Consider the following 15,921-nt stretch of genomic DNA (forward strand, 5'->3'; position numbering starts at 1 on the left):
AGCCTTTTTTCAATTTTGCAGTTCCTGCTGTCTGTGCAATTTGGAAGACCAACAGCTTCTTTATTCTTGTATGAGTCCTTCAATAGTTTAACAGTGAGTTGGTGGATAAACCGTTGGATGCTAAGGATGTGTGATGATCAGTTGTAATTAATTAGTGCAACATTGTTTATTCTACCAAATTTAAGCACAAACTATCTGAATTATTTAGATGAAAAAAAAACTGATAATGGACTTAAAAACAGCTTCTTATGAACGATGCTGCCTTTATAGAGAGACAGGATTAAGGTTCATAATAAGTTAGCCTTTTTTATGAGTGCAACAAGATATTTCATGTTTTTTAAAACCGTAAAACCAGGAATGATGAGTCTCGTGGTCTGCAGGGATCATTTCCTAAAACGTTTAAACTAAGAAATCAGTTTTCCCAGTGGGAGGAAATGCTTAGCTTTTATAGAAGCTTAGCTATGCAGCTTTAATCCATCTTATCAAATCAACCTGTTAGTCTCAGATTGCCCATAGGGTTGGGATGCTATGGGCAGTCTGCTTGCATAATTCGGTGACAGCATCAGTGAAGACTCTTAAAACTAAAACAAACACACAGGCCTAAGCAGCAAAGCTGCATACCTTCAGCTTGGGAAAGCAGAGCTCTGGTTCAAAAGCAGGAAAGTCTTTTTATTAGTGTGAGGTAGATCACAGCAAACATGCAGGTGTGAGTGTGCTGATGCGTGCAGCGTATGGGTGCAGGTGCCTGTGTGGTGAGCCGTGGAGTCTTAATTATGCTTACAGTGTACAAAGGAATGGAGGTCAAGAACGGGCCTGTTTTAAGTGAAAGAAAAATTAAACATGAAAATAGAAGTGACTATACTTAAGTGCAGTATTTACTTAAAAATTGGCCAGTGTTTATGCTATATTTAATTTTTTTCCAATTCAGTTGAATTAAGTTTGGAAAAAAATGAAGTTCACATCTGTTATCTGGAGGACATTAAAAAGAATATGGGGAAATTGAAGAGATTGGAAACTCCATCTGAGGCAGATTTAGCAAAAGCTGGTCCATGAGAGACGTTATTACTGAATGGTTCATATTTATAAATATAAGTTTTTATCAGTTAACAGCAGTTTAACTTTTTCTTTAACTATCTGGCTTTAAATCTTATAATCTTTTTTTTTTTTTATAAATTTCATTTTCAGTCACAGCAGCATGTTAACAACAAAACATTGAACATACAGTAGTTTGCTGTTCAGTATTTACAATACCCCAAAAGATAACAGAAATAGAGAAGGAAAAAACAAACAAACAAACCAAAGAAACCCCTACAAAACAACAAAAAACAAATGTGTCTTGAGGTATCACCCCAAAGATAGCCGTTAGAGCAGAAGGATCATATTTAACGTTATACATCTCTGACAGAGTGTTAAATATAGACACCCAATAGGTATGAAGATTGGGGCATGTCCAAAAGGTATGAAGGAGCGAACCTGTTTCTGCTTTACATCTGTTGCACAGAGGGTCAGCTTAAACTGCTTCAGGAGCTGCGTGAATGAGGCAAAAATCCCATCTACAAAAAGGTCTTTGATATTTCTAAGGCCATTACTTTCCCATATTTTAAAGGCAGAGTCCATCATGGAGGGTGGGAACATATGATTTGAGCAGATAGGTGCTTTAATTGACATTAAGTGTAACCCCAACCTTTTCCTACATTGCACCCAGATTCTGAGCGAGTCATACAACAAAGGGTTACGTTTATAGGTGTATAGTTCTAATGGGAGAGCTGAACTCAACAAAGCTGATAGGCAAATTTTGCCACAATTGGATGACTCAATTTGGAGCCAAGCTGGAGTCTCTGTAGTAACATTACTCATCCAGTACAGCATATTACGAATATTTGCTGCCCAATAATAAGACTGAAAGTTTGGCAAGGCTAATCCACCCATTGGCCTAGTCCTCTGCATGAAATCTTTACGAATTCGTGGACTTTTGCCATTCCAAATTAAATCTTATAATCTTAATCATAAAGAGAATATAGTCACGCATTTGGACCTTTTTTCATCTACAAGAACCAACCTAATGAAATAAAAATCTAAACACATTAAGACAATAAGTGAAGCTCACAAGAGACCATTTTACAAAAACAGATTCAAAATTGGATCCTATATTTCCTATAATGCAATTGCTAATATGATTACTCTCCCTTCTTGGGGAAAATTCACTTAGTTTTCAGCATTTTTGAGTTTGTAGTTCAAATCCAGATATTTAGTCAGATGAAGTCCCTGGGATAAAACGAGACAAAAACTTTGTGGTTAGGCTGAGCAGCCCATACCAAGTAAACTGGTCGAGAGCCCATTTTTTGTTTCACTACTTTAACAAACAAGATATTTTGTTATATATACACGACAAAGTTGTCAGCAAGAAGTTTGATACCAGCAGAATCAGACAAAGATGAAGAAAGGCAACAAATGCAATTCTGTCATTATTCAGGACAGCTGAGAAGTCACTCGCTTTATCAAACCCGGCAGGTCTGATAAAGAGGTAAAAATGAGGTGAATGCAGAATAGCCAATATGATAAGACCCGAGGCAAACAAACCATGTAAGCCTTATTAAGAAAGTACTTTTATGGGTCAAGCAATGAGGGAAATGTTGTCAAAAAGCAAACTTAACTATCCAACTGTATTATGGCCCATTTGTAATCTTTATGCCTTTTCATCAGTAAAATGCATTCACACCATTCTCAAAGTGAAAGTGAAAACAGAATTGTGGATTCATTGAATTTAATATATACACAACTTAAATATTTACAGGATTAAAAGAAGTTTATTTAGTTCTGCTTTTATTCTCTTAGAGTATAATAAATCTGTGCATAGTAACAATGAAAATTTGAATTTAATTGTCCCAAAATGTCAAAGGGAATAACAGAAAATTGCCTGAAGAAGTTGTCAATAGTAAATAAACATTGTGATAATTAGAACTGAAGAGACAACATCTGCATAACAAAGGCTATGAGTGGCAGATGGAGAAGCGAGAGAGATCAAGGCCAGAGTGTGAGGACTGTTCCTTAACCATAATGAACCACTGAGATGCATATGAAGAAGAGCTGTTGACCATAATCATGCAGATGTGCAGTGCACATTTCCTCATTTAGTCTTTATGAGGGGAAAAAAAGATTCCTGGCAAAGTGATAAGGTCATAGTTTGGTTTCACCGTCGTCTGTGAGGAGAAGTCATGAAGTACAAACCTTTTAGATTAACTTTGTACTGACTGTTCAACAGCAGTTTCTGATTAGGCAGCTAAAGGAAGAATCCCAGCACACAGTCATTGATGACGAAGCTTGTGGTTTGAGGTTCTTTTGTCGTATCGTAAAGTACATTTGCATGGTTATGCTAGTGTTAATCAAGGGTTAGAGGGGATCTAGGAGGTGGGGGAACCCTAGTGGTGGAAGAAAAATAACTCACCTTAAAATAAATGATTGCGTATTCTTTGTTGGCTCTGAGGTTTAAGGCTTGTGTGGATTTACTTAATCTGCAGTCTATTAACAAATGCTACAAGGGGCATCATACCATCAAAGTTACTCTCCAGCCTGGAGCAATAAAAGTGGAATTTGGCAAATGATACTTAAGAGCATCATCTTAAATTCAAATTGATGCCTGCTACCCTTTACCTAACCTACCAGTGAGTATGGAGACGTCAATCTACCTTGCACCAGGCCAAATCAGTCCCTTTTCTGTAAACTGTAGTTGTTTGAACTCTTGAGTATTCTTGCACAGCAGTCATGCTACACTACAAGGACAACAGTACTTGAACAGATTTCTTATTCTTTAAAGTCAGGAGTTTTCAGTCCCATTGTCACAGGAGTATAAAATCAAGCACCTAACCATCTCTAACAAATCAGTTTATGACTTTCAACCAACTTTAAGTGATATTTTTACAAATATCTCTTAACCACAGCAACTCAGTCATGAACAGTGTTGGTCAAGTTACTTGAAAAAAGTAATCAGTAATTAATTACTGATTACTTCCCCCAAAAAGTAATCCTGTTACTTTACTGATTAAAAGTAATTAATCACGTAGTTACTTAGTTACTTTTTAAAAACACGATTTACAACCTGAATATGTGATAAAGCGATAGATCTTTCAGCCCAATTCTACTTGCATAATCCATCATACAAAATGTAATCAAATGGAAAAGTCTTAAAAATATAAAATAAAAAAATAAAATAAAACTTGTTTTATTAGTTTTAATCTTTTAACTTTATGCATCAAACAAAAATTTTATTATATGCAACATTCTCTGACTGGAAGAAATTTGTTTAACATTTAAACCTATTTTCTGCACATTCCAGCACATAAAATAAAATATTTTTTGTGTTTACACTCAGTCTTTCAAATAGATGCAAGTAAAACACAGTAGAAAATAAATGGAATCAAAGACTCAGCGGTCCTGTTGCTCTATTTTCACCTGTAAAGCAGGAGGAGGGTAGGCGGAGGTTTTCCCTGTTGCAGGTGTGCCGCAGCGGTCAGTTGAAGAATCCGCGAGCTTCTCTGTGAATTTCCCATTACGTCATTGCGCACTCGGTACTTGCTTGGAAGTTTAGGGGTTTTTTTGCTGTAAAAATTAGTTTTCTTCCCACACACAACGGACACTAATGTTTTTGTCACTTTTTATGGAATCAAACTCAAAGGTCAGTACTTCCATGCTTTAAACGCTGCACGCTCATACTCTCTCCCCACTCGATATATTATCCATTGTTGATCTGCACACAGTTGTTGTCACGAACGTCGCACTCGCTTACGTCACTGTCATGAGACATTCTCGCAAAAAAAAAAAATCACGGTTTTAGTAACGCAGTAATGCAGCGTTTCTACGGGAAAATAACGGTAATCTAATTACCGTTTTTGCAATTGTAATCCCTTACTTTACTCGTTACTTGAAAAAAGTAATCGGATTACAGTACAAGTAAACAACTTACAAGTAAACAACTTACAAGTAACGCGTTACTGCCCATCTCTGGTCATGAAGAGTCAGATCATGTGAAGTTACAGATGGCAGTCACCGAGTGCTGAGGTGCATAGCAAGTAAAAGTCGCCAGCCTTCTACTGACTCAACCTCCAAACCTCCTCAATTAATTAATTAACATCAGCACACAGACTGTGTGCTGGCAGGTTCATGGCATGAGTAGCTCCTATTGGTGTAAGGTGTAGGTGGCCAGGTACTTTTGTTCACATATGATATTTTAGTGAAACAACAAACAACACCATCCATCCATCCATTCACTTCCGCTTATCCTTTTCAGGGTCGCGGGGGGCGCTGGAGCCTATCCCAGCTGTCATAGGGCCAGGTACACCCTGGACAGGTCGCCAGTCTGTCGTAGGGCCAAACAAACAACACCATAAAGACATATATGAATACTCCAAATTGCTGTATATATGTATACCATACTTTATTAATGACAGATATTTTAAAATATTGTTGTAGTTAAGGTTCAATTATTTTTATGCAAGAATGACTTAGCCATAGTTCGCTGCAAAACATTACAATGTAGCGATTAGAGGTGGAAAATTATGGTAGAATCATTTTCTCTAATATTAAAAAATAAATAAATAAATGGCCTTATCTAACTGTCATGAAAAAAATATTTCAGGAAAATAAAAATAAAACAGCAGGGAAACGGTGGTGCAGTGGTTAGCCTCACAACAAGAAGGTCCTGCATTCAATTCCACCATCAGTTCAGGGTTTTTCTGTGTGGAGTTTGCATGATCTCACCATGTCTGCACAGTACTCCGACTTCCTCCCACTGTCCAAAGACATATAGTTAGTGGGATTGAGTTAATTGGTAATTCTAAATTGCCCATAGGTGTGAGTGTGAATACCTGTTCTTCTCTATGTGTTAGCTCTGCGACAGATTGGCGACCCGTCCAGGGTGTACCCTGCCTCTTGCCCAAAGACAGCTGGGATGGCTGTCTTAGCAGAAGAGAATGAATGGATGGATATTGCGGCAGAATATAATTATTTTTCTGGTGACATCAATGATCTTATCTAGTCACTTGAAGATTAAGCAAAAAAAAAATATTTAATTTATGTTAGAAACATACGTACATAAGAATGACCTTGGGTAACACCATTCACGAATCTCACATGATTAAAATGATCCATTACAAATGGTTTAACAAACTTTTATGGAAACCTCTGATTCTGACACTCATAAGCCAAGATCTCATGTGACTGCACACCTAGGCTCCATCTGACGCTAACAGATTGCTTTAATAGTGACTCAACAAGTGACCAATAAAATTGCTTTCATATGTCAATTCCCTCTCATGCCTGCATGATCATCAGATACATTTCATGCTCAATTTCATGGCGTTCTAATCAGTATAATGAAAAGCAGCCTTAAGTCTTTTCCAAGAATCAGGCCAGTGTGCTCCACTCACGGATCGCTGCTACTTAATTCAACCTTGCTTTTCTTTTGCAGATCCTTGTGATCATTTTGGTTTGCATTTATGCAATCTATCCCACTATGGGAACTTACTCTATGTAAATTTGGCCTTATAGTGACACAAACAGACTCTTGTTTGAGAGGACTACTGCTTGTTGAAAGAGTTATGGCTCTCTGTAATCCTTTTGATTATCAGGATGGCAGAAACACTTCCTCTTCCCTATCAAACTGGTTCAGCAGATTAGCTTCTGCTCTGCCTCATATTTAAGTTTCCTTTGATTTAAGTGAGTGTGTGGTCTCAGCGTTAGTGTGCAATGGCGACATGGAACCTATTGTAATGGGTGACGGGCACACACACACATACACACGCTTCCTGGGAACAGCAGAGACAGCTGACTGTTCTTTAGCCAGGATGTAGCATTAGTGACAAACAAGGAATGTTGTTAATCAGATTTAGAGCCATTTCCGAAAAGGAAGAACATGTTCCCCCTCCTCCTCCTTACTTATACTTTGATTTAGATTTCTTCATACCACTTCAAAAGAAAAAATAAGGATGTTTTCAACATTCATTAATCACGTGTTTATGTCCTGGCCATCATCAAGGGGAAATCTGATTTCAGGATGGTGTGGTCGTCAACTCTTTATTTACTGGATAAACTAGATTTTCATATTAATAGATTAACAACAGTAATCAGAACGCAGTTGCTCATGATGAATGAATCAGGACTATTTTTCCATTTATAACACATGTTAACAGTAAAGTCGCAGGTTTTCTTTGTTTTGGTTCTTAGGCGGAGGCAGAAACTTCATCTGCCTGCAAAGGTTATTGGATTCAGTGTTTGTATTTAAGTTGCTTTCAGTCTTTACCTCATTGCTCTGCAGCTTTTCTACAAGAAAAATTTCCAAAACTAAAGGAAACAAAGGGGGAGGTGCTACAGTTTAAAGGGGAACAATTATGATTAATTTGAACTCCATATTTTTTTATTCTTGGACTCTCCAGAATAACTTTTGTTTTAGTTCTTTTCCAGTTGGGTTTCATTTAGGAAACCAGTTGGTGATTCTTGGCAACTATGTGTATGTAACCAGCAGCAATTACTTTGAAAAAGTAATTAATTATAGTTACTAGTTACTTCTTCAAAAAAGTAACTGAGTTAGTAACTGAGTTACAAGATTCTAAAAGTAAGTAATTACTTGAAAAGTAACTATTGCGTTACTTAAAAAAAAAAAGTTTAACCATGGGGTCCAGGGTATAATTGGCCATTTTTAACTACTTTTGATTTATTTGACCTCTACATTTCACATTTAAAAACTATTTATTTGCCTTGTTTGGTATCATCCTTTTCAGCACAACCTCACGTGTCAGAATTTACAGTCATGTTTTCATTTTGACATACTGTATTAACACAATTGATCTAAAATCAGACAAAAAACATAAAATCCGAGTAGAAAAAGTTATATTTTTTACTGTAACAACCACAAACATGTTTATTGAATCATATTTCATAACTTTAAATGCAAATAAAAATTGTCAATTTTAAAATCATACGCACAAGTTTTGCAAACAACAAAGTTATTTGCAGCCATTTACCTTTTACCCTTTTTTTTTTAACCATTTCAAACTATTTACAGAACAATCAGCTGTTCTGCATTCAATAAGATGCCACACAAATTATTTGTGCCACTCCAGAAAAGGTGTATCACTCCTTTTTCTACCTGGAGACAGCAGTCACATCATTGTTCTGACACACAACACAAAACTATCCACAACACTACACAATAATTACACAAGACAACACATTAACTACACACTCCAAACACACTAAACGTGACAAATCTCTCACATGTCAAAACTCCCTCTCTCTCTTTTTCTGCTCTCTTTCTCTCACCGTCACTCCTCAAACTTCCCCCTCTTCCTAAACAGCCAAAAGTCATATTGCCATATCATTTTTGATTGGTCAACATGGTGCACTTTTACACCAACACGAAAGGGCTGTTTCTTGTTTTTTGGGTTTTTTTGGTCATAAGCAGAGAGTGCTTGCTAGCTCTGTCCTTAGACAGTAAACGTGACGAAACTATTGAGGAAAAACGCCGCATATATATTGTTTATCATGACTCTGGTTTTACATGGCCTATCAGGACAATTTAAAAACTGGTATATATCACCTTGTTGCTTTGTCATCTTAAAGTGGTCATGTCATTGGCTTACCACGACTACTTTATTCTTCCTCAGTCAAACAGCAGCAGTCATGCGATTGTTTTGCCCCCTTAGCTCCAGGTGTTGTGCCAAAAAGTGATCGTCGGGCAGAAAGTGATTGCTGTCCGCGGGAGCGCGCGCAGCTGCTTAAAGCTGTAGCGCCCAGATTACTTACAGCTACTTCCATGCAACTGATATAAGATGTGGTAAGCTAAAGACAGCTTCAACCGTCTGTTTGTTGAAAAATAGTAAAGCAACCGCACCGAATTTTCTTGTCACTAACAGTAATGGCATTGTAACGATAGAAATAGTAATTAGTTAGATTACTTGCTACTGAAAAAAGTAACGCCGTTACTTGTAACGCCATTATTCCCATCACTGGTAACCGGTTGGCGAGTGGTTGCTGAAGGTCGCAAAGAAGGTGCAAAACCCACTTTGTGATTACTTTGGTCACCACAGTAGCCTTTTATTTGAATGGAAGATGCCCACCTGTATGCAAACACTTGCAAAGGAATAGTCAAGCAGTAATAAAACTTAAAGTTAAGTGTATCAAACTTAAGTGTGATAGAAAACCAGGAACTGAGCACGTTCACCTTCAGTCATCAATGTCTGCTAACAACCAAATATAAGGAGGTTTTCTGTGCTACTACGTTCACTTTGCAACTTCTAGCAACTGTTGCCAGCTCGTCAAGGAATACACATTTTTCACTAGTGACAGGTGGTTGCCAGATTGTCGCTGTAGGCCTGTGTGAAGGGTGGCTTTACCTTTAAGGAAACTTGCTTCAGATTGACTACTCTGGATGTATGTGGGTTATGTCCACTCTTATTGACATCATACAGTTTTATCAGCAGAAAAAATAAATTCAGGTGTTTTAACCTCCTAGGACCTGGTGTCCACGTATGGGGACATCACATTTTGTGTTGGCTAGACCACAATACTAAATTTTGCTCTTTTAAATGGCTTTCAAATGAGCCATATTGATCAAAGTGGCACAATTGTTGTTTCTCATTTTGTTTTTGTACCCAGGAAAAATGCTGCTGTGTTCAGACACCAAATAAAGAGTTATGTACATCATTACTCAATTGTAAATACCAAATAAAATAGCAAAGAGAAATTAAAAATGCATGCCATGAAAGAGTTCGGGTCTTAGGAGGTTAACCACAAGGAAACGTTACTGACCCCATTGTATGAAACTCTGGCCTTGCTGAATATGAAGATCCACTACAATAACAGGGCAGCAGTCATTTCTTCCTGCTGTGGATGGCTCACAACCTTATGCCTCCTGTGTGAAAATTGTCCACCTTCTTTAAAAGCTTCCACACCAAAAAAGTGGGAAAGAAAATTTAAAATGCTAAAATTGTGTCTCGAGCCTTTTTATTTAGTCAGCTGGTTCTCCTTTCTCAATACAGAGTTAAGTTAAAAAGAATGATGTAGCTTTTAATACATTCCTTTTTTTTTCTACACTTTTTTTTAAACACTGTGTGTTAATTCAAACAGCATGACAGATGGCATTCACTTTATAGATTTCCTGAAAACTAAATGCTAATTATCGAACAAAAGTGATTACCTCTGCCCGTTAAAAGCCCACAACCGTACACAATTAGCTCTGTCTTTGGTGGACAACTTTCATTGGCTTGTTACCTCTGTGGTTGGCTCACTTTCATCCTCCTTTTCCTCCATTTGACTAATCCACTTATTTCCCAGTGAGGGAATGCCAAAACACCTGATGATTAATGACACAGGGATGCATTAGATAGCCATGCATGTATGTCTTTATATATGCGTTGGTGTTGTATTGTTTGTTGTTGTTGTTGTTATGCCCGGAGGCTATAATGAGCCCATCACACGTTAGCGTGAAGCTGGCACACAGATCTCCCTCTCGCTGTTTTGCGCTCACACACGTGCACCGATGCGGACCAGGCTGTAATGAATCCATCTGTGCACGCAAAAGCCTTTTCTGTAGAAGCAGTGATGTCATTCATGTTAAGGTGCATGGTGCTGTTAGTTAATCTGATTTAAACATCTCTTATGCTATCAGGGTAAGAGCTGAGGTCATCCCTTGTTTAAAAAAAGAGGCCGTGGGCTTTTCCAAGTAAAGAGTTTGGATTATTGACTACTGTGTGTTTCAATCAGAGAAAAAGAATCAGTGAAGCTGGCGAAATTTGGACCACTGTGCTGTATAATTGCAACCATATTGGAGCCTGTATTTGTATTATGCTGGCTCAAGTTCTACACAGACTAAACAGCCAAACATCCAAAATATGCTTTCTGTGCATGATTGCAACATATTTATGTTCGCAAGTATTAATAACCAAGGCAGCTTTGACAGCGACATAACCAGCGTATCACCTTCTGTTCTGTGATGGAGTAAATGGCTCTCCAAAAACAGCTCTGGAAAATATCATCTCTAATTAACATCAGGAAATTTTCTGGAAAACACATAAGAAAGCTGATGTCAATGATGCCTAATCACAGTGAAATGTCTTTAAAAATGTCAGCACTACAAATTTTCTGCAGACCGTTGGCAGTAAAAATTTCAAAGCACGCACGAGTATTAAATGTCTTCAATGGACCGGTATGCTATATTTCTCAGTTTGAACAGTAACACCATTACAGGCAGTGACTTCCAAGTGTAACATCGGGCTCAAGTACAACGTCTTGCTTACTGGAACGCCTGGCTGCAGGTTTGAAACTTTATCTCTCTTGGCAGCTCATGAAGGGTGTTAAACAAATACAAAAAAGCTGAATTTTTATGCAATCTTCCACATAAACACCACAAGTCATTGTTTCAGTAGGTATTAAAAATATACCACAGCTGATAATGATGAACCAAGCAGCCATACCAGTAAGTTCGCTAGTTAAACATTAGCTCCTCAAGTCATGCAGAAGTCGGTTTTCAAAGATAAACTATTTCGTTTAGATTTTTAACCTCTTTTCCTTTAAAAACAAGCACTCAGCTTTTTGTTGTTGTTTGTTGAACTTGAATAGTTTAATTTTTTTTTTAAATAATGTGAACATATTCTGCTTTGACTGCCTTCATATCTTATCTTACTAGATGTTGTCTATTGTTTTTTTTTTCCTTTTACTGAAGTGGAACCACATGATAAGCACATATTTAGAAAGATAATGACCCTGCAAAAATAAATTATTCTGTCACCGAATAAAATCCCAAAAACTGGACTGAAAAATAATCTCTCTAATTAATATCAGGAAATATATAAAGACATATAAACATGTATTTATGAATGAAAATCTGTGCAAATTAACACATATTTAGGAAATAGTGCATTTAAAAACAACTTTGTCATGCAAGAAATAATTCTCTTAATGTAAGTAATTAGATGGGAAGTTTCATGGTGCTATCTATGAGTTAATATTTTCCTCTGAGAGGGTTTGCAATACTTGGGAGATAGTACTGTGAAAAACAACAAAAACAAAAAAGTCTTGTCCTCAGGTCACTAATCAGTGCAGCTTGGTCTGATAAGTTACAAAAAGATGAAACAATACGAGAAACAATATGTAGAGAAAGAAGTGAAGTTTAAGATCTGTGAAACTTCCTGTCCAGCTGCTTCCAGCCATAACACCACAAATTTCTGGATGCAACTGTTGAAAGCTGGGTTATATTTGGGTAATGCAGGCGCCAGTTTATGACAAGGAAGACAAACCCAAGGAATTAAAAAGACAACATCTCTGTTTCTTTTTAGATCTTTTGTTTTTTAAACTGTTCACTTTGAGTCCAAAGATTTTGGTGGTGCACTCACTAAGGCACATACCATAACTGAGAATAAAAGCTATAAATAAAATACAGTAAGCACGCAGCTCATGTTGTGCTGTGCAGCTTTTACTTCATTTACGTCATCCCAGCTCTGATAAATCTGGGAAATAAATCAGCTAAGTTGCTGTTCAACAAAACTTCAGCAAGTCTGTTCCCCATTAAAGTATTACCTGATAAAGGTGAAAACGGGATCAACCGTTTATGTTGTGTTAATGCTTTTTTAATACTCCTAATCTGTCCAAAGAAATTAGTTCTACTAAATTAAAAACACTTATTGTAGATGTGATCTGCATATTAACTACCACCTTGGTTCTGTCTCACATACACTCTAAAAAGTAATTCATCAGGCCTTTTACCACCACTTGATTAAATCCATGGCTGCAACATAAAAATTCTAATTTATTGATTAAGATAGACCTTCTAAGTTGCAAACTTTATTTTTTTGGGTTGTGTTGAAATAATAATGTTGGTAATTACATTAAATTAATTTTATATGTAATTTGAAATTAAATCCCAATGTTAGTGGGTTCAAAATAAAATTCAAGTTGTAATTACTTAAAGAAATTTAATACATAACTTATTTTTTTCCACTGTAACTTCTGATTTCAAATTCCCTCCCCTACCGACTTAACTAGCTGGGCAAATTCACACATGTTGAGTTGCATGGTGCAAGCTTTTGTAAAAGACATTTCAAGGTAAGTAACATTTCATTTACAAATAACAGTTCTACCAAAGCAAAGCATTTGTGCTAGTCACCTGTAGTGGATTTGTGTATGATGTGATGCTCATACAGATAAGGAAATACTTTGCACTACCACATGTAGCTAATGCTAGCCATTCTAAACTTTAGCACAGCAGAGGATAAGACTTATAAAGTTTCATTTGACAAAAGTCTTCAGCTAGAGAGTGCAACTGTGGCTAGGAAAAGCGTGGTTAAAGTTTTGCTACACAGTGCAATCTAATTTCGATCTTAGGCTGATTTTGTTTTTCTTTTTACCAAAATTGGAAGCCTTAAACTGTGAATAGTTTTGTCAGAGGGATAACCTAGAGGCTTCTTTTTTCCATCTGGCTCACCTATTTTATGTCTTTATAAAACTTGCATGACCTATACGTAATATTACATTGTAAATGATTTTGGTTAGTATTGTGATACAGCTTAAAGTAAGTATTGTTCTTGATCTTAAGAGCTGTAGCTATCTTTGTTTTGTTTTTTTGGGGTTTTTTTTTTTTTTTAAATCAGATTGTGTGAAGTATTGTTAATGTCATTCAAATAGCATTATTCTGGCATTAACAATGTGAATCTACTTAATATTAAGACTTTATGTAAGCAGTTAGTATAGTGTGATAATCTAGGGTCATTAGTGCTTTGTTAAGTTGGGACATATTTTTTACAAAATGGGCTGGGAGTGAACAATGTGTAAATTCGAAACCTCTGCAAAAACAGGGTTGCTAAAACATTAGAGATTACACCACGGTTATGGTGGGGAAGTCTCCCTTGTCTTCACCAAGATTGTTTTTGTTCCCTCAAAACTTGGGGTAGCCTTAGATCACTTCTATCCTCTTTAAATAATGTATTACAGCATTCATTAATGCAGTATAGCTAATAGTCTGCAAGGTTTAATTCTTCTGTTTGTGTGGTCTACAGATAAAGGAGGAGTTCAAGAGAATAACCACTGTAAGCCTTGAATGGCTACACTTGACCATTGCACCCCAAAACTGATGGATGTCATTTTATCAAGGGGATGAGCTAAGGGAGTGAGAATCAGGCAGATCAAGGACATGCTTCTTGAGGTAGGACAACTATTTAGACTTTGGGTAGCTTTGAAATGCACTTTGTTGGCAGTCACCCATGTATTTTATACTCACACTTTATTTTTTCTTAAATAGCACAATACAATTGAAACACGCAGAGAAGTAGCCATCTGCTGCCTTATCACTTTCCTTGGAGAGAAGGACGAGGACCTTTTCATGGAGTTTGGTGTAAGTAATTCAGCATTGTGTGTGTGTGTGTGTGTGTGTGTGTGTGTGTTCCATTGATCATCTGAATTCATTAAGATTCAGTAAGTATAAAAGTCTAATCTATAATTCACTAACCTATTTTTTAAAATTTGCTTTACAAGGACACCAAAGAACTTAAGGCAGGTGATGAAAACTGCCATCATCAGTGACCGGTACACCCCTGGATCTAACCATAAGACTGCAACCATTGTGGTGGAGGAAACAAAAATAATGGAGGGCCAGAATTTCCCAAGGTGCTGTGTTTTGCTCATGGGCATAATATATGCTCTCAATCTGAGCTAATGCAAATATACTTTTGAAGTTGTTCAGAAGCTGTTCCTTGACCTTGATGGAACCATCATTATGTTAAAGATGTTGACTCTGTTTCAAAAATTGTTAACTGTTTTGAATCCTGTATGTGTAAAATTGATCTTAAAGGTGTTTGCTACATTGTGTAATAGAAAGATGCAAGATCTTGTAAAGTTTGGTAGGCATTGAAAGTTAACATTTACTGAACACTTGCATGGAAGTATTACTGCAACAAAATGTTTTCTAAGTAGATTTTTTACCAATTGAACACATTTGTTTCTGTGGTGTTAAATACATAAAGGCATATTCTATAACTTGGCTGTGATGGTATAAATCTAAATTTCTGGTTTATTTTCACTTTTTAAATACAAAGTGTTGAAATGCCTACTGTTAAAAAAATAAAAAAGTTATTTGATAAAAAAAATGTTGAATGAATTCCTTTCTTAAAAGCTATTACAATAAAAAAAAAAATAAGAGAAAGCTAAAATGATGATAATAATGATGAAAATCAGCAACTTAATATTTTAAATAATGAACTTTAAAAAATTGTTTTTGTAATTGCTGTAATTAATTACATAACACTTAAAAATCATTTCAAATAATGTGGAAAAAGTAATTGGAGGAACATAATTTTTATGAGTAAACAACTTAAAAATATGTTTTTAAGCTACCAAATATTACGTAAATGGTAATTCAAATCACCTTTGATTATGGAGGATAATTTAATTCCCGTAACTCAATATAGTTTGTTGGTTCAATCTAATTTCAACATAAGTTATCATAACTCAAAAAGACTAATGGAAACTGTTGCGTTAATTTTTTTTGTTGAGCTTAAACAATAGTTTTTAGAGTGTAGCCAACTTTTTACTCTTTATAAAAATGATCATTTTCTAATCATATTTTTCTTCTTTTTCCATTGCGGCGGGTTGGAGTGGAACAGACTAGCTGCCAGTGATGGTAAAAAAGACCATTTTGCTAATGCTGTAATGGTTGCACAATGGGGGTTGCATTTCACTTATTTTACGAGTGGTGGAGAGAGCGCTCGGGGATCTGTGTTATTCTGACTTCGATGCGTGTGTGAGCTTGTGTACTTCTGTGTGTTGGCGGAATGTGGCTTGTTAAATGTGAGAATGTCAATGCTCATTGTTTCCCGGTCAAGATATCAGTACCAAACCATCGTGTAACTCCCCTGGTGTTTTACCTCCAGCTAATCTTTC

General features: G+C 36.4%; 3 protein-coding genes across 8 annotated transcripts in view; 2 read left to right on the plus strand and 1 right to left on the minus strand.

Annotated features, from left to right (window-relative positions):
• The window catches only part of plekhd1 (pleckstrin homology domain containing, family D (with coiled-coil domains) member 1), a 50,567-nt gene that overhangs the window by 28,841 nt on the left and 5,805 nt on the right, over positions 1 to 15,921 (plus strand). The window contains exon 14 of one of the 2 annotated variants that reach the window (XM_026152118.1): positions 15,645 to 15,661. The exons of the other annotated variant lie outside the window; for it this stretch is intronic. The gene's annotated coding sequence lies outside the window, so the exon portion shown is untranslated. Of the gene's footprint in view, positions 1 to 15,644; positions 15,662 to 15,921 lie in introns of those variants that run through there. 2 annotated transcript variants of the gene reach the window in all.
• ccdc177 (coiled-coil domain containing 177) overlaps positions 1 to 15,921 on the minus strand; it is an 81,291-nt gene that overhangs the window by 17,702 nt on the left and 47,668 nt on the right. The window lies entirely within an intron of this gene.
• Positions 1 to 15,921, plus strand: part of smoc1 (SPARC related modular calcium binding 1) — a 56,191-nt gene that overhangs the window by 2,080 nt on the left and 38,190 nt on the right. The gene's annotated exons all lie outside the window — the stretch shown is intronic.

This window comes from Astatotilapia calliptera, chromosome 19 (assembly GCF_900246225.1).
Source record: "Astatotilapia calliptera chromosome 19, fAstCal1.2, whole genome shotgun sequence".
Classification (NCBI taxonomy): Eukaryota; Metazoa; Chordata; class Actinopteri; order Cichliformes; family Cichlidae; genus Astatotilapia; species Astatotilapia calliptera.